Source organism: Onychomys torridus, chromosome 16, assembly GCF_903995425.1.
Source record: "Onychomys torridus chromosome 16, mOncTor1.1, whole genome shotgun sequence".
Lineage (NCBI taxonomy): Eukaryota > Metazoa > Chordata > Mammalia > Rodentia > Cricetidae > Onychomys > Onychomys torridus.
In genome coordinates this window covers 56,185,689-56,203,242 of record NC_050458.1, presented here as the reverse complement: position 1 = coordinate 56,203,242, position 17,554 = coordinate 56,185,689, and the positions used below count along the sequence as shown (strand labels likewise).

Sequence of the window (17,554 nt, the reverse complement as noted above, 5' to 3'; positions counted from 1 at the left end):
AAATAACCCTTTTTTTTAAAAAAAAATCTAGTCTGAATTCTCCCTGTAGTACTTCAAATGAATTTTTTAATATTGAAATCTGTATGCTAATTCTGTGTGATTGGAGTGGAAGCAGAGTATTGGGGCTATTGAATTAAATGCTGTGTAGAATTTATGTATCTATTAACTAATTAAAAATTCTTCCAGAGGCAAGAATTTCACTGATTTTTTACTATAAGCTATTATGTTTAAAAAATGTTTCTGGTCCAGTTTTGCTTTGTTTTTGAGACTGGGTTTCGTACAGCCCATAGCCCACAATGGCCTAGAACTCATTATTTAGCCTAGGGTGACATTGAACTCACCCATTATGTTGACCTTGAACTCTCGACCTTCCTGCCTATGCCTCTTAAATGCTGGGAGTGTAGGTATGTACCACTATGCCCAACTTGCACATAGCTTCATTTTGATTGCTTATAAATAGTTCTTCTTGAGCTGTGCACTTGCTGACAGTACACACTAACTGAGTTTTATGACTGCTGGGAATGTCTAAGCAAATGGATGCTGTAGAAGCTTGTGACTCCATAGGACTCTGTGACTGCAGTTAATTATACATGCTTGTGTTTTTGTCACTCCAGATAATTTTTCTGTGTGTGTGTGTGTGTGTGTGTGTGTGTGTGTATATGTATGTATGTGTATATGTATGTATACTTTTTTCCCTTGGTCATTTGAGTTTAAGCCTAACCTTTAAGCCAGTGGTTCTCAACCTTTGGGTCACGACCAGCAGAAACATATATTTCCAGTAGTCTTAGGAAACCACAACCATAAATTTATTTTCATTGCCATTTCATAACTGTAATTTTGCTACTGAGCAGTGCCTCAGTTCCGAAGACCATCAGAAATAGGTTTTCCAATCGTTAAGAACCACTGCTTTAGGCTGAGTTCCTAGCACACTAGTTCTCAACCTGTGGGTCATGACCCCTGTTGAGCCGAATGACCCTTTCACAGGGGTCGCTAAGACCATCAGAAAACACAGATAGTCACCTCATAATTCATAACAGTAGGAAAATACAGTTATGAAGTACCAACAATATGATTTTATGGTTGGGGGTCACCACAGCATGAGGAACTGAAATTAAAGGGTCACAGCATTAGGAAGGGTGAGAACCACTGTTGCAGCGCAGTGGGAGATCATGTACCTACACATAGAAGTCACTGACTTGAGTCTCCAATGTTCTGCCCCTCCAGAAAAAAAGACTCCCCTAAACCCAAAGTGTAGCTTCTTTGAGAAAAGTATGTATAAGTCCTGTTTATCACACTCACTCATTTCGTGGATGTGTGATGGGACCAGAACAGAAAACATTTCCTTCAGGTTGTTGCCAGGCGTTGTCGTGAAATACACAGACTCTGCTGTCACTGCATCTTCGGCACAGTTGGGCTTCCACGTCACTGTGGAATAGGACTGGATTATAGTGGCGTCTCCTCTCTCCTCCACGTGGTAGAACAGGTCAGCTTCCTTCACAGGGTTCAGTGTCTTGGGTCATTTCTCCATCATATTGGGCAGAATAACAACAGAAAAGGCAGCTTATGGAAAAGAAGCAGAGTTGGGTTTCCCCACGTGTTCGACATCATCCATAAACATCCTTTAGGAAGACTAGAGAAATGGCAGCTTGGCTTGGAAAGCCCCCACCTGGAGAGGGAGATAGGAAGATGGAAGTCAAACCCTGGCTCCATCCCAAACTTGTGCTCCTAAAGTTATCTTGGGAAAGACAGTGAAGCTCCAGTGTTTGTTAAGTACATAAAAGAGGACTGGATTCTGATAGCTCTAAGATGTGAATGGCTTAGCATTTTAGAGTTCTGTGGAGAATGCTTTCTGTTGACTGGAAAAGTCTACAAAGCCAACTTTCATTCAAAAGGTTTTACTGCCTGACAGGGGAGGTGCAGGGGTAGCAGCAGACGAACCAGACAAGATTGTCATCTGTCTCTCCTGGAGGGTCAAATGGCAGTTAAAAAGTAACTATTAGTTTACTACAAATTATGTAATTATTTATGGGAAATAAACACTGGACTGAAATACTAATAGAGGCGCTGGGATGGGGGGCTACCTTAGGTCAGAGGGTTGGGGCAAGCCTCTGAAGATACGAAATTAAAGAAGAGAATGATGGGGCCCTCTGCATCATTAAATGAACCAGATTGATGATAGTTCTAAAGGGTATCTAAGTCTTCAGACTCTCTGCGAGAGTGTGACTATGCCTCTATCTCAGATTGCTTTGGGTCAATTCTGAATTAGTAGAGATCAGGATAATTGCTTTTAAAGCAAGTCTGATCACAGATCAATAGTCAAGAATTATCTCACCATTTTTGTTGCATATCTCTTATGACTTGTTTTCTTAGTTTATTCCATGGCACAGATGTGTACCAAGTCATGAGTTAAATAAACAACCTAGGCCAGCATGGTCTACAAAGCGAGTTCCAGGAAAGGCACAAAGCTACACAGAGAAACCCTGTCTTGAAAAACAAAAAAATATATATATAAATAAATAACATAACATAACATAACATAATTAAAATAAATAAATAACATAACATAACATAACATAATATAAATAAATAAATAAATAAATAAATAAATAAATAAATAAATAAATAAGTACCCAACCCAGATAGGAGCTTTGGAGAGACCAAGGAAATTGTTTCAAGTAGTGACTGGCAGGCTGTTCCACTGAGCTTGAAAATTGTAGAGAGGTAGGCGTGTAAGGTCTGCATATTACACGCAAAGGTGCAGACAAGTTTTCACTCTACTTTGTCATATAAAATTTTATTTGATATTTGAGATGCATTTTTCTAAACACCAACCATACCTTTGAAATAGCCTTGTGTGCTTATCATCCCGTGTCTGTGCATCCCAGGCATGACTTGGAAGAGTTGGTGTTTCTTGTTTGGGCAAATGTGTTCATTGGGGTGTTGGAAGTAAGGTATGAGTGGGATTCTTGTGCTTTACAGAGTGTAAGAAAGTTAAAGTATGTCTGGGGCTTTAGTTTATAAACTAATACCTTTCTTCCATTACAAGGAAAATACAACCAGCCAACAAAGATTGAATTCCTTGGAAGGCAATGTTTCAAAAATAAAAAACATATATTTATGTATGTATTTATTTAGTATGTGTATATGTATGAGTGTGTACATGCCACGGTGTGTGTGTGTGTGTGTGTGTGTGTGTGTGTGTGTGTGTGTGTGAGTGTAGACAAGTGGGAATCAGTTCTCCTTTTCTACCATGTTTATCCCAAGGATCAAACTCAGGTTGCCAAGCTTGGTAGCAAGTGCCTTCACTTGCTTACTTACCTGGAAGGCAGTTTTAAGGAAGAATTTCAAGTGTTGAATGCTGTCTGCCACCTCGTGTCATGGGCTCCAGTGACTAAGTTCCACGTCCGTGTCTTTGGCTGGAGGATGAGAAGTGTATTCCTGGGAGGTGGTGAAGGAATGTAGAGGTGGCATTGCTGTTCTGTGACAACAGCGGCCTCTGAGCTTTTACCCAGGAGCCACATGGGCTTCCAGAGGTTCTCCCAGGAAAGACTCTCTCTCGGCTTGCTTTTCCACACAGACTGATTGAGTGGGTATCAAGGTGAGAACAGAGGTGGAACAAGGAATGTGTATAAGGAAAGGTTTCCTTTTGTACAGAAACATACAAATTGTGATGAGCATACTGTTATAGGAAGCCACGAAAGGCCATGGGTGTGGAGTAAGGTGATTGTCGGGATATCTTCAGTTCTGGACAGATAGAGGAGGGAGGCAAGGTAGACTGCTACTGGAGATTCTTGGGTAGGGGCTAGTATGCTTTTACAGCTCAGTGGAATCATTTGTGACATAGGTTCAGTCTGCAGGATGTGAACGAAGGCCCCCATGTTCAAATATATGAACTTTCTTTTACAACTAAGATTATATAGCTCACCTAGATCCAAGATACTTCCAAAATAAACCTATTAAATAGAAGAATACAAGCCAAAAAAATTAGCCTTGTACTTTGAACACTAAAAATTAATATAAGTAACTATGTTAATATATATTTTATATGCTTGATAAACATGACTTCACATTTATTGATTTAGTCATTCTTATATTTATTTATTTGCATTTCCGGAGATGGAACTCAAAGCTTCTCACAGGCCAGCTAAGCACTATACCATTGAACCAAAACCTTAATATCGGTGTACATGGGAAGGAGCCCCTCAGGGCACTCTTCCAGGTTGAAATATGATGCAGGTTCACCTAGTCCCTGTTGTAGGGAATCATGTGATGTGGTGTCCAGCTTATCTCAAACATTCAAGCCAGTAAGATTTTAATTTTATTGTTCTGTGAACTGATTGAATTGGTGAATGTTGGCTACGTGTTTTGCTTTTGGTGGGGGAGTTTAGTTTCTAGCCTAGAAAGGAAGAGTGTGGTGGGAAGGGACATTTATTCTGCAGCTCCTCTTGAGTTCATTTTGGTTTCTCTCCAGCTTTTTGGGGTCATGATTATCGTGTCAGGAGCAGATGGCTCCATCTCTCTTTCTCCGGTAATTTTGCAGTTAGGTCATAAGTCTTCCTGTAAATCATTTTCTTTTTCAGTGAATTGATGTTGTGCATGGCCATTTTAGCAATTCATATTTTACAGAGAGATATTTGCAGGGAGGGCCAATATCCTAGCTTGATAGAAATCCTTTCATAGCTTCTTTAGAAATCCAATCTTGAACGATGACCTTGAGGTGAAAGGCTCCTTGCAGTTGTCAGCAGTTGCCCCGAGAGGAAAGCAATCCTCCCCGCAAAATGGTCATAGGTTGCATACATTACATAAATTGAAACAAATGTTGACAGTTTTCTAGGAAGATGACCCATGACTTTCTGCATATTGGTAGTGATGACAGTTCTGTATTTAAAATTCTAAAGATTGTTTCAATATTGCTGAACTTTCAAGGCCTCTTGGCTGTTACATGCACCCATCATGGTAAAGCATGCTCTCGAACAGAAGGAAGGTACTGCTGTCCTGCCACTGAAGGACCTGGGGCAGTGCGTGGAGTTGTAGCACATTGGCTTTCTTAGTCATGGTGAAGCTGTTTCATTGAGTGCTGCTTTAAATAAATGTTACATTGATTTTTCTAAAACCCCAAAGGGCCTTTAAAACTTTATGAAGAATGGAATTATTCTTAGTTTTATATTAAAATGTCATTGACTCCCCTGTTACATGGGATGATGAGCAGGAGAGGTCTTCACCTACACACTTGTAGAGGGAAATCTTTCTGATGACCTCTAGGCCTTCCAGCCACTTCTCTTCATTGTATTGAAGTCCAATGTTTCAGTGTGTGGCTAGGGAACTCATAAGGGCTGTGTATTTCTGTTTTCTTGCTACATTATATGTAAATCTACATCTTCTAAAAAGAAAATCCATGCCAAAAGGGCTTAGTATCACCCTCCCACACACCCACACATCATCAATTCATTGTGAGGTGCACACTGTTTTTAAATTGTCTGCATTTAAACCAAAGAAGAGGCAATCCCCGAGAGGACAGGCATTTCAAAAGAGTTTTGCTTCAGGGTAGTTCCTTTACAGGTTAGCTTCAATCCATTCCATACAGCTAAAAGCCTGCTTTATAAATTATATATCTATAAAATAAATCAATCTCTCTCTCTCTCTCTCTCTCTCTCTCTCTCTCTCTCTCTCTCTCACACACACACACACACACACACACACACACACACACACACACTCTCTCTCACTCACGAGGAACACAAATGTTTCTACTGCCACCAGGCTTCAGTACTTGTAATCTGCATGTTCTGCACTCTGAGGAAATCCTACTGCTCTTTAGTATCAGACATTATCAAATACTGAAGAAGAGGAGAAGGATGAAGAGAAAAGAAATTCATTTGTTCCTTCATATTTTAAATTGAGTTTGTATTTGGGACCCAGGAGTTCAAATGCTACCTGTTTTCTCCCTCTCTGATTATACTTCACAAGGCCTCTTAGGGGCCTCTTAGCTCCTGATCTACAGGACATCTTCTGTCCGCATCCCACTGGGAACCTAACCACAGATGCATGCTTCACTTCTGTTACTTATCTGTGCCTGTATTCCTTGAAGTGTTCAAAAATGAGGTATGTGCTTGTCAGGATGAAGGAAAACTTAGGTTTACGAAGCTAAAACTGTAATCAGTTGTTATAGAGACTCTTTACAAAGTGCCTCTGAAATGGCTTCCACCACGCATCTCTTAGGTAAAATCACTTCAAAACTCTTCATTTTAGAGAACTAAATACAATCCTTCTTTTTCCATGGTGTGTGATAAGCCACAGAGACTTTCAAATAAACTTTGGTTGTTACTGTTATCATTACTATTATTTTTCTTCCTTTTGTTTTGAGATATGGTCTTGCTGTGCAGGCCAAGCTTTTCTCAAGCTCATGATGGTCCTTCCTCAACCGCTATAGAGACAGGGTTATAGGCGTGTATTACCACACCTGTCAAAACCAAACTCTGCTAACCAAGGCCTTTTGTAGTACTATCTTCACATTCTTTTTTCATAGCCAAAAAGTCCTAGCATTAAACTGGTAGTAACTATTGCTATTTACTAATTGCCTACTTCTACAAATGCCATGGGCATTTTTTTCTCTATCTACAATTCTCATAAAAAAAATCTTAAAAATTAGAGCTGATGCCTACATTATGTTGAGAAATTAGAGATGGGTCTGAGCCCCACTCTCTGCCACTTACTTCCACAGCCTACATCTCTTGCTATATGTAAATACTGAAAGAAAAATAAAGTAGTGAATTGAAGGAGCCTAGAATTTACCAGATTCCTTTGAGATGTCCTTTTTTAAAAGGAAGGATCCCAAACAGCTGTGAAAAACAGAAGCCCAACAAGGCAGCCATCTTCCATGTGAGTTGTTGAGAGAAGGATTCAGTTCAGTTGCCTCTCCCTCAGTAGTATTTCCCATCTGTTTCCTCTTTCTACCCTTTGTGTTATTGGGGGCGGGGCTTAGATCTTTGGCATTATAGATGTGTCTGCATGTTGCTTCTGGAATCTTCCTCTCTATCTAGTTTCCTCCATGGCTTTGAGAATTTGTTAATACGCAGGGTATATACCCTTCCCCCTGAAACTTTGAAAAACCTCTTATGAGTCTTCACAGTCTGTCTTTGGCTTCCCAGGTTGGTTCTACTAGAGTCCGGACTCTTCAGTAGATGAGGAGAGAAGGAAGAAATGAGTGCCCCTTGGCGCTCATGGGGGGGGGAATAATGTGGGGTGGGAGAAAGCAAGCACAAATAATATGGTTCAGACCCATGAGCCCAACAAAAGACATGCTGTGACTGTGATGACTATACATTTATATTAAATTTGAGAATAATAGCATTGTAGTAGTTTCCTATGTGCTAAGAACTTTGTATACCAATCTGCAGTACTATAACATTGCCAAGTCTACTTGTACTATTTTTCTTTAAGTTTTATTAATTTACTATTTCATACATTTATACAGTGTGTCCTGATCATAGCTACCCTGCTTCTGTTCTATGACTCTCAGAATCTTCCTAACATCCCTCCCATCTTCATGGTCTTGGTTTTAGTAATTCAATGAGTTGAGTTAGTCTGTCTTCATGCACAATGTTCTTTTAAACTGAAATAGATGTGCATAGGTGTTTTTTTTTTCTGTGTACATGAGTATATGATGGTATTATTATTGTGCTACCCCAAAGTAGTAAGTGAACAAATTGGAAAAACCATGTTTTGCCCAAAAAAAAAGAGCTAACCGAATGGGTGGTGGTAATGATTGAGTTGTGCTCTAACATGATAGGTTAGGACCACTCTTTGCTGGCAGTCTGTGATTCTGATGCTTTATTCTAGGAACTGGTAGACTTTTCCTATAGGGGCAAGTTCTTGCCTTTGTGGTCATATGACCAGTGTCATAGGTATCTGCTTTTCTTGGCTATTATAGCACAAAAATCAACATAGAGAGTATATGAAAAGATGGATATGGTTTATCCAGTAGCACATAATGCTTATTTTGTATCTGTTAATATCTTATTTATATATATAGATATATTTATATGAATATTATATATATGGAATAGTGCCAGACTTGACTCACAGACTATAGCTAACTCCTTCTATTAGACAGTCATTAAATGTATCCATCAGTTTATTTGGATTTTTTTTTAAGATCTAATTTGAGGATACTACTGATTTACTTTTTCTTAAAAGCCCATAGTCTGATGTTTACTTGTGGGAGTGTCTTCTTTGCTGCTCTGTACATGGCAATTATGTGGTTGTGAGTATATGTAAGCATGGCCTAATGTGTAGCCACAGGAGAAACCCTGCAAAGTAGCATTGCAAAAAAGGCTGTGGATGATTGAAAGGATAGATATTTAGGAGGTCATTGCTTGGAGTACACTGTTTTCCCAAAGGCTGGGCCAGCTCATGTCTTCACTGTCATGTTATTACAGGCCCAGTACAACACACTATTAGAGTTCATCAGGTTGGAACCAAGAAGCCCATCACATCTCCTTAAACCCCCTCATTTATACATAGACAGCAGTGTTAGTTCTCTCTCTTAAGATTGCACTTAGTGGGCAATTACCTAGATGGAATTATTCATGATGTTGTAATAAGGAGAAAGCTCTGGTTGATTAGGAACTTCTCAAAGAAGAGAGAAAGACATTGAGGTGGTAAAGAGCTGATAAAAAAAAAAAAAAAAAAACAGTGGACTTTGAGGAAAGGTCCTGTTTCAGAATAAGAGGGCAAGATGCCTTCCTTTCCTCTTGTCTGTGATGACCTAAGTGCTCCAGCCCCACAGTCTGCATTAATGTTTGCATCTCCCTGCCTACCCTGGCAACTTAGCTCTACTACTTATATTCTTACATCCCTTCACTCACAGATAATTTATGGTGATAGACTTCGATGTTTCTTTAACATTCTATGCCTGTTGAAGGAGTGGAGGAGGATGTTCAATCCTTGACTTCTGAGATTTGGTGGGGGTGAAATTCTTAGTATATCAAGTACTTCCCTTCTGGATAGATAAGTCACCCCAAAGCTTTAGGAAGCATGCTCTCTGAGGAGGAAGTCTGACTAAGTGCACCATGAGTGTTTGCTGAAGGACCAATTCAGGGATAGAGGATTATGCTTAGAATCTTATGGTGCTGTTTGGCATTTGTAATAGGTATAGGCAGTTACTGCCTTTTGGTTGCCAAATTATGTTTGGCTTAAATAATTTATTTTCTGGGTCAAATGTTTGTCATTATAGTGAAACTCAAGTATCAAGCATAAAATCTAGTGTAATTTATTATTCATTAGAATGATTTACTTTTGAGGCAATATCTCACTGGGTAGTCCTGACTGGCCTGGAACTTTCTCTGCCTTCAAATTCACAGAAATCCATCCTCCCAAGTGCTGAGATTAAAGGAATGTGTCACCGCACCTGGCTGTTAGAATTATTTGAAGACAAATCTTAATATCTAAATTTGGATAATACTGTTCACAAATTAAGCTTTTATTGCTTATTATAAAATGCATATTATATTCCATATCATATCCAGTGCTGATTTGAATGTGAATGGCCTCCATAGGCTCCTATGCTTTGTCTGCAGTTGGTGGAACTGTTTTGGGAAGAATTAGGAGGTGTGGCCTTATTGGAGGGGGTGTGTCCCTGGGAGTGGGCTTTGGCATTTCAAAAGCCCACAGCATTCCTAGTATCTTTCTCTCTGCCTTAAGAGGTAAGCCCTTAACTATTGCTTCAGCTCTGTGACTGTCTGAGTGATTGCTCCCATGCTCTCCTACCCATGATGATCATGCATTCTAACTCTCTGGAATTGCGAGCCCCAAATTAAATGTTTTCTTATATAAGTTGCCTTGGTCATGGTGTTTTGCTTTATTTTCCTTGTAGGGCTTAGATGTTTCTATTCATAAGTTTAAAAAAAGACTAGGTGCCTCTTGTTAAGGCACAGTATTCAAGTCCTTATTTTCACAATGACTTCCTCACACCCCTCTGAGCTTTATGGACAACCATCAGGTGTTTTTGAGGTCTTCCATGGGGGAGTACCATTCTCTACATATTCCTCTATTCCTGGTGCTGGCTCCAGCTCTTAAAATACCATAATTCTCAGTATTTGTATTTAACATTAAATAAAAGATACCTTATGAGTTATTTTTATTTTTAAATGATTTTATTTGTTAATGTATTAAAAATAAAGATTTGGGTATTAATGGCTCCTCTCTAAATCCCAGGTTTTAATGGTAGAAAATCACAGTATTTTCACACTAAAAATTAAACATTATTACAAGAAATTAAAGAAGACCTCAGGGAGTGGGGAGAAGCCACTATGTTCATGTCTTGGTAGACACTATGGTTAAGATAGCAGTACTTCCCCAATGATCTATCAGTTCAGCAAAATCCTTATCCAAATGACAGCTTGTTTTGCAAAAGTTAATAAGCCAGACCTTTGTATTTCATTTTGAAATGTGTAGGATTTAGAATAGCTAGAGCAGTCTTGAAAAGAAAAGAAGCAGAGTTAGAGAATTAATATTTCTTGTTATGAGAAGATGTATAAAGCTACAGAAATAAAAACTACATGGTCCTGATATTAGGAGAGATTTTATAGATTAGCCAGATAGAAATGAGAATCCAGGAATCAACTTCTAAGCCCCTGGTCAATGGCTTTTAAACTATTCTGAGGATAAAAGACCAGGTTTTCACCAAGTTGCTCATGGGGAAGTGAATATGCACATGTTCTAGTTACTAGGTTTTGTTTGTGTGTTTGCTTGCTTGCTTTTGTCAACTTGACCTCGGCCCCTGTCATCTGGGGAGACCGAACTTCAATTGGGAAATTGTCTCCAACAGACTGGCCTGTAGAGAAGGCTGAGAGGCATTATTTTGACTGATGGTTGATGTGGGAGGGCCCATTGCTGGTGGTGGTACATCACCAGGCAGGTAAGAGTTGTATAAGAATGCAGGCTGAGCAAGCCATGGGAAGCAGGCTAGAAAGCACCACTCTTCCGTAGCCTCTGCTTCAGTTCTTACCCCCAGATTCCTGTCCTGACTTACCTTCATGAGGGACTGTAGGCTGTAAGATGAAACGAACCATTTCCTTCCCAAGTTGCTTTAGATTGTGGTGTTTATCGCAGCAACAGAAAAACTAATAGAGCATGTAAAAATTAATCTGGCTTCTTATATTCTACTTAAAATTAAAAGACCTATATGTAGGAGCTAGGACTATAGAAGTCTTAAAACAGAGGACAATGTCTGAGACCATGTATTTGCTGATGATTTCATGGATGTGTAGTACCAAAAGCACAGAAAAGAAAAAAGGTAGATCCATGAACAAGAGTTAGTTTTTATGCCAAAGAACATTAACAAAAATGTGAAACGACAACCTTCATAAGGACATTATTCCCCAATCTTATCTGATAAAGATTTTGTCTTAACTCTACAATGAATGATCAGAAAACAATGTGTAGACTAAGGATCCAATGTAAAGAGGTGGACAAAGGATTTAGGCTAGTGTGGAAAACCACAGAAGATAACAGGAACAGCCGGTGAGCACATGAAAGAATGCCCAGCATTGATTCACAGTAAGGAAATACAATTCAGAATGGTAATGAATTGTACAATTCATTCATAACAAGTGGAAAATTAACAGACGCAAGTGTTGCAGAGGATGGGGAGGAATTGTAAGCTACAGAACCTGCTGCTGCTGCTAGAAACACAGCATGCTGGGGAGAGAGCTTGATATGGGCTCTTAGAAGAGAAGAGTAATTTGCCATCACCTCCATTCCATTCATTTCTACATTCATACCCACAGACATTAGACTATGTGACAACACAAAACGTTCATGCGCGTGTTCATAACAGCACTACCCATTGTATAACATCAAAAACAACATATATGTTTATCAGCTATGGAATAAACACAGTGCAGACAATAAAAGAATGAAAATTCTGATACAGCGGTATAAGTTGAACTTAGAAAAAAATTGTGCAGCCAGGAGCCAGAACAAAGGCAGCCACATTTTAATTGATAGTATGGATACAGTCTCTAGAATAGGTCAGTTAGACAAACCAAAATATAAATTAATGGTTATAATGGAAGGTGATTAAAAAAAGGGACTGTCTTTGGCTAATGAAATATTCTTGAATTACATAATAGTAAATTTTGCAAAACTTTGTGAATATATGAAAGCCTCTGAATTGCTTGTATATGTTTAAAACACTGAAGTTTGTAGTATCTAAATTATGGGTTATTAATAAAAGAGCTATTTATTGTTGGTGGTATCATGTTAGGGTCTAAGGGAAATTATTCACATGCAGTATTTAGTCAAGTAAGTTCACAGATGAAATGTTTTTCAGCGTTTAAAGAAGCTGGGTTAACTTGCTGATATTAGGTCTACCAATGGATTGAGGGAAACTCCTGGTTGTGTGGAGTTAGCATTCTAGTATAGTAGAAAGGTTCACATAGGCACTATTTATAAAACCAAGTCATGATGATTTGTCTTTGATTTTATGTACACACAGAGGTGCCATTTTCAAGTCTTCGCCTATGAACTAATTTATTTCAGTCAGCTCAACCAAGAAGGTTTGCTAAAGAGACCAAGTTTTAAATGTGTGATAAAACAGGTTCAGTTTACCCATTTAAACAATGCTTTAATTGAGAAATTTTTTTAAAAAATCTTTTTTGTCTTTGTGTGTGTGTGTGTGTGTTATAAGCATGCACATTATCAGGATGCCTATGTGGATGTTTGAGGACATCTTGAGGATATCTTTCTTTCTTTCCCAGCTGCTGTAACCACTGTTCTACTCTCCATTTGGGTGAGATAAGCTAATATAGGTCCCACTGGTGGGCAAGACCACACAGTATGGCAAGATATCATTCCATTTTATGGTTAGTGTTCTCATGTGTGTGTGTGAGCGCACGTGCGTGCATATCAATCTAACATCTACCTATGATTCTGTCTGTCATCTATCATAATTTTTTTCTTAGCCATTATTTTTGTGTTGATTTTGCTTTTATTTAGCTCCTTCCAAAGCTATTTCTTTTTTATTGAAAATACATTTTTTCATACAATTTATTATGATCATGATTTTTACTCCCTCCTCTCCTTCCACATTTTCCTACTTCCCTATCCTTGCTACTCCGTGCCTTCTTTCTCTCTCCCTAGAAAACAAACAAGAAAATAAAAAATACAACTCATACAAACCAGAATAAAGCAAAACAAACAAAAAAGCATGAGAAACACACACACACACACACACACACACACACACACACACCAATAAAACACAAAATTGTAAACCTTAATATACAAGCAACAGACCAGCGTTGTAAAAATGGCTGAGCAAAGCTACATGAGACAAAATATTTCAAAAATACCATTGAGTTCATTTCGTGTTGACCATCTACTGCTGGATATCAGATCCACCCTTTAGTGTGGTTTGTATACCCAGTGAGACTCCATTGGAGAACACTAATTTCTCCTTGTGACTGGTTGACAATTGAAGATAGCTTCTTTGGTGAGGGATGGGGCCTCATATCTATTTCTCCATCTGAGCACTGGGAGCCAACCTGGCTTGGACCTTTGAGGCCCTGTGCATGTCATCACTGTCTGTGTGAGTTCATATGTGCATCAGTCCTGTTGTGTCTGGAAGATCATGTTTCTTTGGTGTCATCCATCTCTTCACAGAAATTGAAAGGATAATTTTCAGTTTCATAGAAACACACACGCACAAAACAAACAAACAACAAACAAAAAACCCAACCTTGAATAAACAAAAAAGCCATGAGCGCTAAAACCATCCTGAATAATAAAAGAACTGTTGGAGGTATCACCATTCGTGGTCTTAAGATGCATTACCTAGCTATTAAGATGCATTACCTAGCTACAGTATAAAAACATCATGATATTACATAAAACAGGCATGTTGATCAAAGGAGCAGAATTAAAGACACAGACATGAATCCAAAACCCTGTAAACTACTGATTTTTGACAAAGAAGCCAGAAAAGCACACTGGAAAAAAAAGACAACATCTTCAACAACTGGTGCTGGTCACACTGGATGGTTGCATGTGGAAGAATGCAAATAGATTTATTTTTATTACCTTGCACAAAACTCAACTCCAGATGTACCAAAGACCTCAACATAAGACCAAATACAGAGTCTGATAGCAGAGAAAGTGAGGGGTAGTCTTGAACAGGAAATGACTTAATGTGACACCAATGGCACAGGTCCTAAGACCAATAATTAAGAAATGGGACTTCATGAAACTGAAAAGATTCTGTACAGCAAAGGACACCATTACCTGCATGAAGTGGTAGGGGTGCAAAATGGGAAAAGATTGTTATCAATTATGCATCCAATACAGGGTTAGTATCTAAGCTATATAAAGAACTAAAAGAAAAAAATTGACTGGGCATCAGGAAAACAAATAACCAAACTAAGGTACCAATCTAAACAGAGTTCTCAAAACATGAAATGTGAATAGCTGGAAACACTTAGAGAAATGTTCAGCATCCTTAGTCCTCAGGGAAATGCGAAGCCAAATAGTTATTTGCTCTTTATTCACACTGAGATTGATTTAATAATTTGGCTGCTTCTATGAATCCTATTACAAAAGCTATGAGAATGATTATGTCTTCTCCTCACATAAATTTCCAGGTCTTTGGGTTATTTGCCCAGTAATGGAGCAGCTGAGTATTATGGAAGTTCTACTTTGAAGTATTTTGAGGAAATTTCATATAGTAGGATGCTAAATTATGTTTCTACCAGTAATTTATAAAACTTTCCTTTCCTCATATCTTTGCAGGCATTTATTTTATGCTTTGAGTCTTTTTGATGATATCCCTTATAGGTGCAAGGTGATGCCTCATTATGGTTATAATTTTCATTTCCCTTATGATTAGTGGTTTCGAGCTCTTTTTAAAAATGCGTACTTGTTTGGCCATTTTGAGAAATGCCCCTTCAGGTCACGTGCTCATTTTCTATTACATTTCCATTGTTCATTTGACCTGCTATTGTGCCTTTCATCCCTTGTCAGAAATACCAGTTTGCAAGCATTCTCTTTCATTCTTTAAATGGTCTCCTCTGTCTGTTACTGTCACCTTGCCGAGAAATAAGGATCTACTTTCATTTGTTAGCATATTCATGTCTAATGTCCCACTATTATTGGGTGAAGAACGATCTTTTCTCGAGTACTCAGAGCCTTTTCTTTCAGAGTCCATTGATTGTGGATATGTGGATTTATGGATCTCTCTCTGGGTTCTCTTCTCTCTTCCATAGGGCTCCGTGTCTCTTTCGGTTATTGTATCTCGGTCTTATGTGTAGAGGTTGGTCATTTAATAGCCACCAGTGTAGTACATTTGACTGGGAATCACCTCAGCTCTTCGGGGATCTTCTGTATTCCATGTAACTTATAGCAGGTTGTTTTTTTTCTGTTTCTTTAGAAATGTCTTTGGAATTTTGGTAGGGATACCATTAACTCTGTAAACTGTTTTCATAAGTATGGGCATTTTTGACCATTTGCAACCCGTGCACATGGGATGCCTTCCACCTTTTGGTGTCTGCAATTTCTCTCATCAATGTTTTGTAGTTTATCTTGACTTCTTTTCCAGCTGTGTGTGTGTGTGTGTGTGTGTGTGTGTGTATGTGTGTGTGTGTGTGTGTGTGTGTGTGTGTGTAGTCTATGCTTTTCAATATATTAATTTATTTTGTAAATGGTGATGATAATGTCCTTAGAAGGAGAATCAGAGTGGAAAATGTTTCTCTCTCTTGAATAGTCTACTGAAGATAGAATAATCCTTCTGTACACTGTGAATATGTATTAATCTCCTTGGTTAATAAAAAGTTGACAGGTCTGTAGCTGGGCAGGAAATTAGGTGGGAAAGTCAAATTGAGAATGATGGGAACAAGGAGGGCAGAGTCAGGGAGGTGCCAGCCAGCCTCCCAGAAAGCAAGACTGCTAGAGGACAGGTAAAGCCACAAGCTACATGGCAATACATAAATTAATAGACATGGGTTAATTTAAATTAAGAGTTATCTAGGGACAAATAGCCAAACGAATGGAAGCACATGAATTATGAACCAAAGGCTGGGGAGCCCCCAGCTGGATCAGGCCCTCTGGATAAGTGAGACCATTGAATAGCTTGAACTGTTTGGGAGGCACCCAGGCTGTGGGACCAGGATCTGTCCTTAGTGCATGAGCTGGCTGTTAGGAACCTTGGGCTTACACAGGGACACATGCTCAGCCTGGAAGGAGGGGACAGGACCTGCCTGTACTGAATCCACCAGGTTTCAATGAATCCCCAGGGGTGCCTTGATCCTGGAGGACATGGGAATGGAGGAGAGGGGCTGGGGGGAATGTGGAGGTAGGGGCGGGAGTGGGGAGGACAGGGGAACCCATGGCTGATGTATAAAATTTAAAACACATAATAATAAAGAAAAAAATGTAAAAAAAAAAAAAATCTGAGGACAAGGAGAGCTCACGACTATTTGGACTTGAATAAAGATTCCTATTACGCCAGAGACTTGGTAGACCGAGGGTAGGGCAAAGCACCAGCTCAGGCTCATGCAAAGGCTTTGATTTTCTGATGGAGTAAGATACACTAGGATCCTCTCATTAACATCTGGATTGATGGGAATGTTTTTTGATTTTTTTTAATTTGATTCTTTGTAATCCCCAAACCTACAAACCCCATAAGTCTTTCCTATATTGCTAACATTTTGAAGTATCAAAGGCTTCATGATTCTTCTTCTTCCTCCTCCTCTTCTTAATCCTCCTCTGCCTCCCCCTTCTTCTACCAAGCTCCAAGTTTCCACTTGTCTTCTGCTCTCAACTCTGGGGTTACAGATCCGCATCACCATGCCCAATGCATGGTCGGTGCCCGTCATCATGTTTGTATGCCAGAGCCATCTTCAGCCCCAAGAAGCTTACTGTTTTTTAAGCTATCGGAACACAATTTGTCATTGTTCTTTGGAGCAATGGAAAAAAATTGTAGATATGTTTGTTACTTTGATTTGATGGTGGTTTTGTGAGTGTGAGTTCAAACTCATTAAATTGTTGTATTAAATTTGTGTAATTTAAGAATATCAATTATACTTCAGTGAATATATTAATAATAGAGAAAAACCTAAAATAAAAAAACTTATTATCTGCAAAAAAAAAAGAGTTATCTAGTAATAAGCCCAAGCTATTGGCTGAGCATTTATAAATAATATTGAGTCTCTATGTGGTAATTTGGGAAATGGCTGCTGGGTATTTGGAAATAGGCAGCTGGGGCAGGAAAACTCCACCTACAGAAGATTGTTCTACTAGCTTAACCATCCACATAGAAAGTTATCGGTTTATAGTTATACTATTAAATTATGGTTAAATAAATAGACACTGCTATAAAAAACATTAAAGAGTATCTTTTGTATTTTATTACCTGGCAAATGATACCATCAACAATATAGGTATTTATCCACATGATGTGTGTTTTATTTATTCTTGGAGAGTATACCTATCAATTAATTCAATTGCCATAAATAATCTTACCTCCCCAAACAAAATCACATAAAATTTTGCTTACTATAAT

At 38.7% G+C, this 17,554-nt stretch overlaps 1 protein-coding gene across 1 annotated transcript in view; it reads left to right on the top strand.

Annotated features, from left to right (window-relative positions):
- Slc2a13 (solute carrier family 2 member 13) overlaps positions 1 to 17,554 on the top strand; it is a 296,552-nt gene that overhangs the window by 81,964 nt on the left and 197,034 nt on the right. The gene's annotated exons all lie outside the window — the stretch shown is intronic.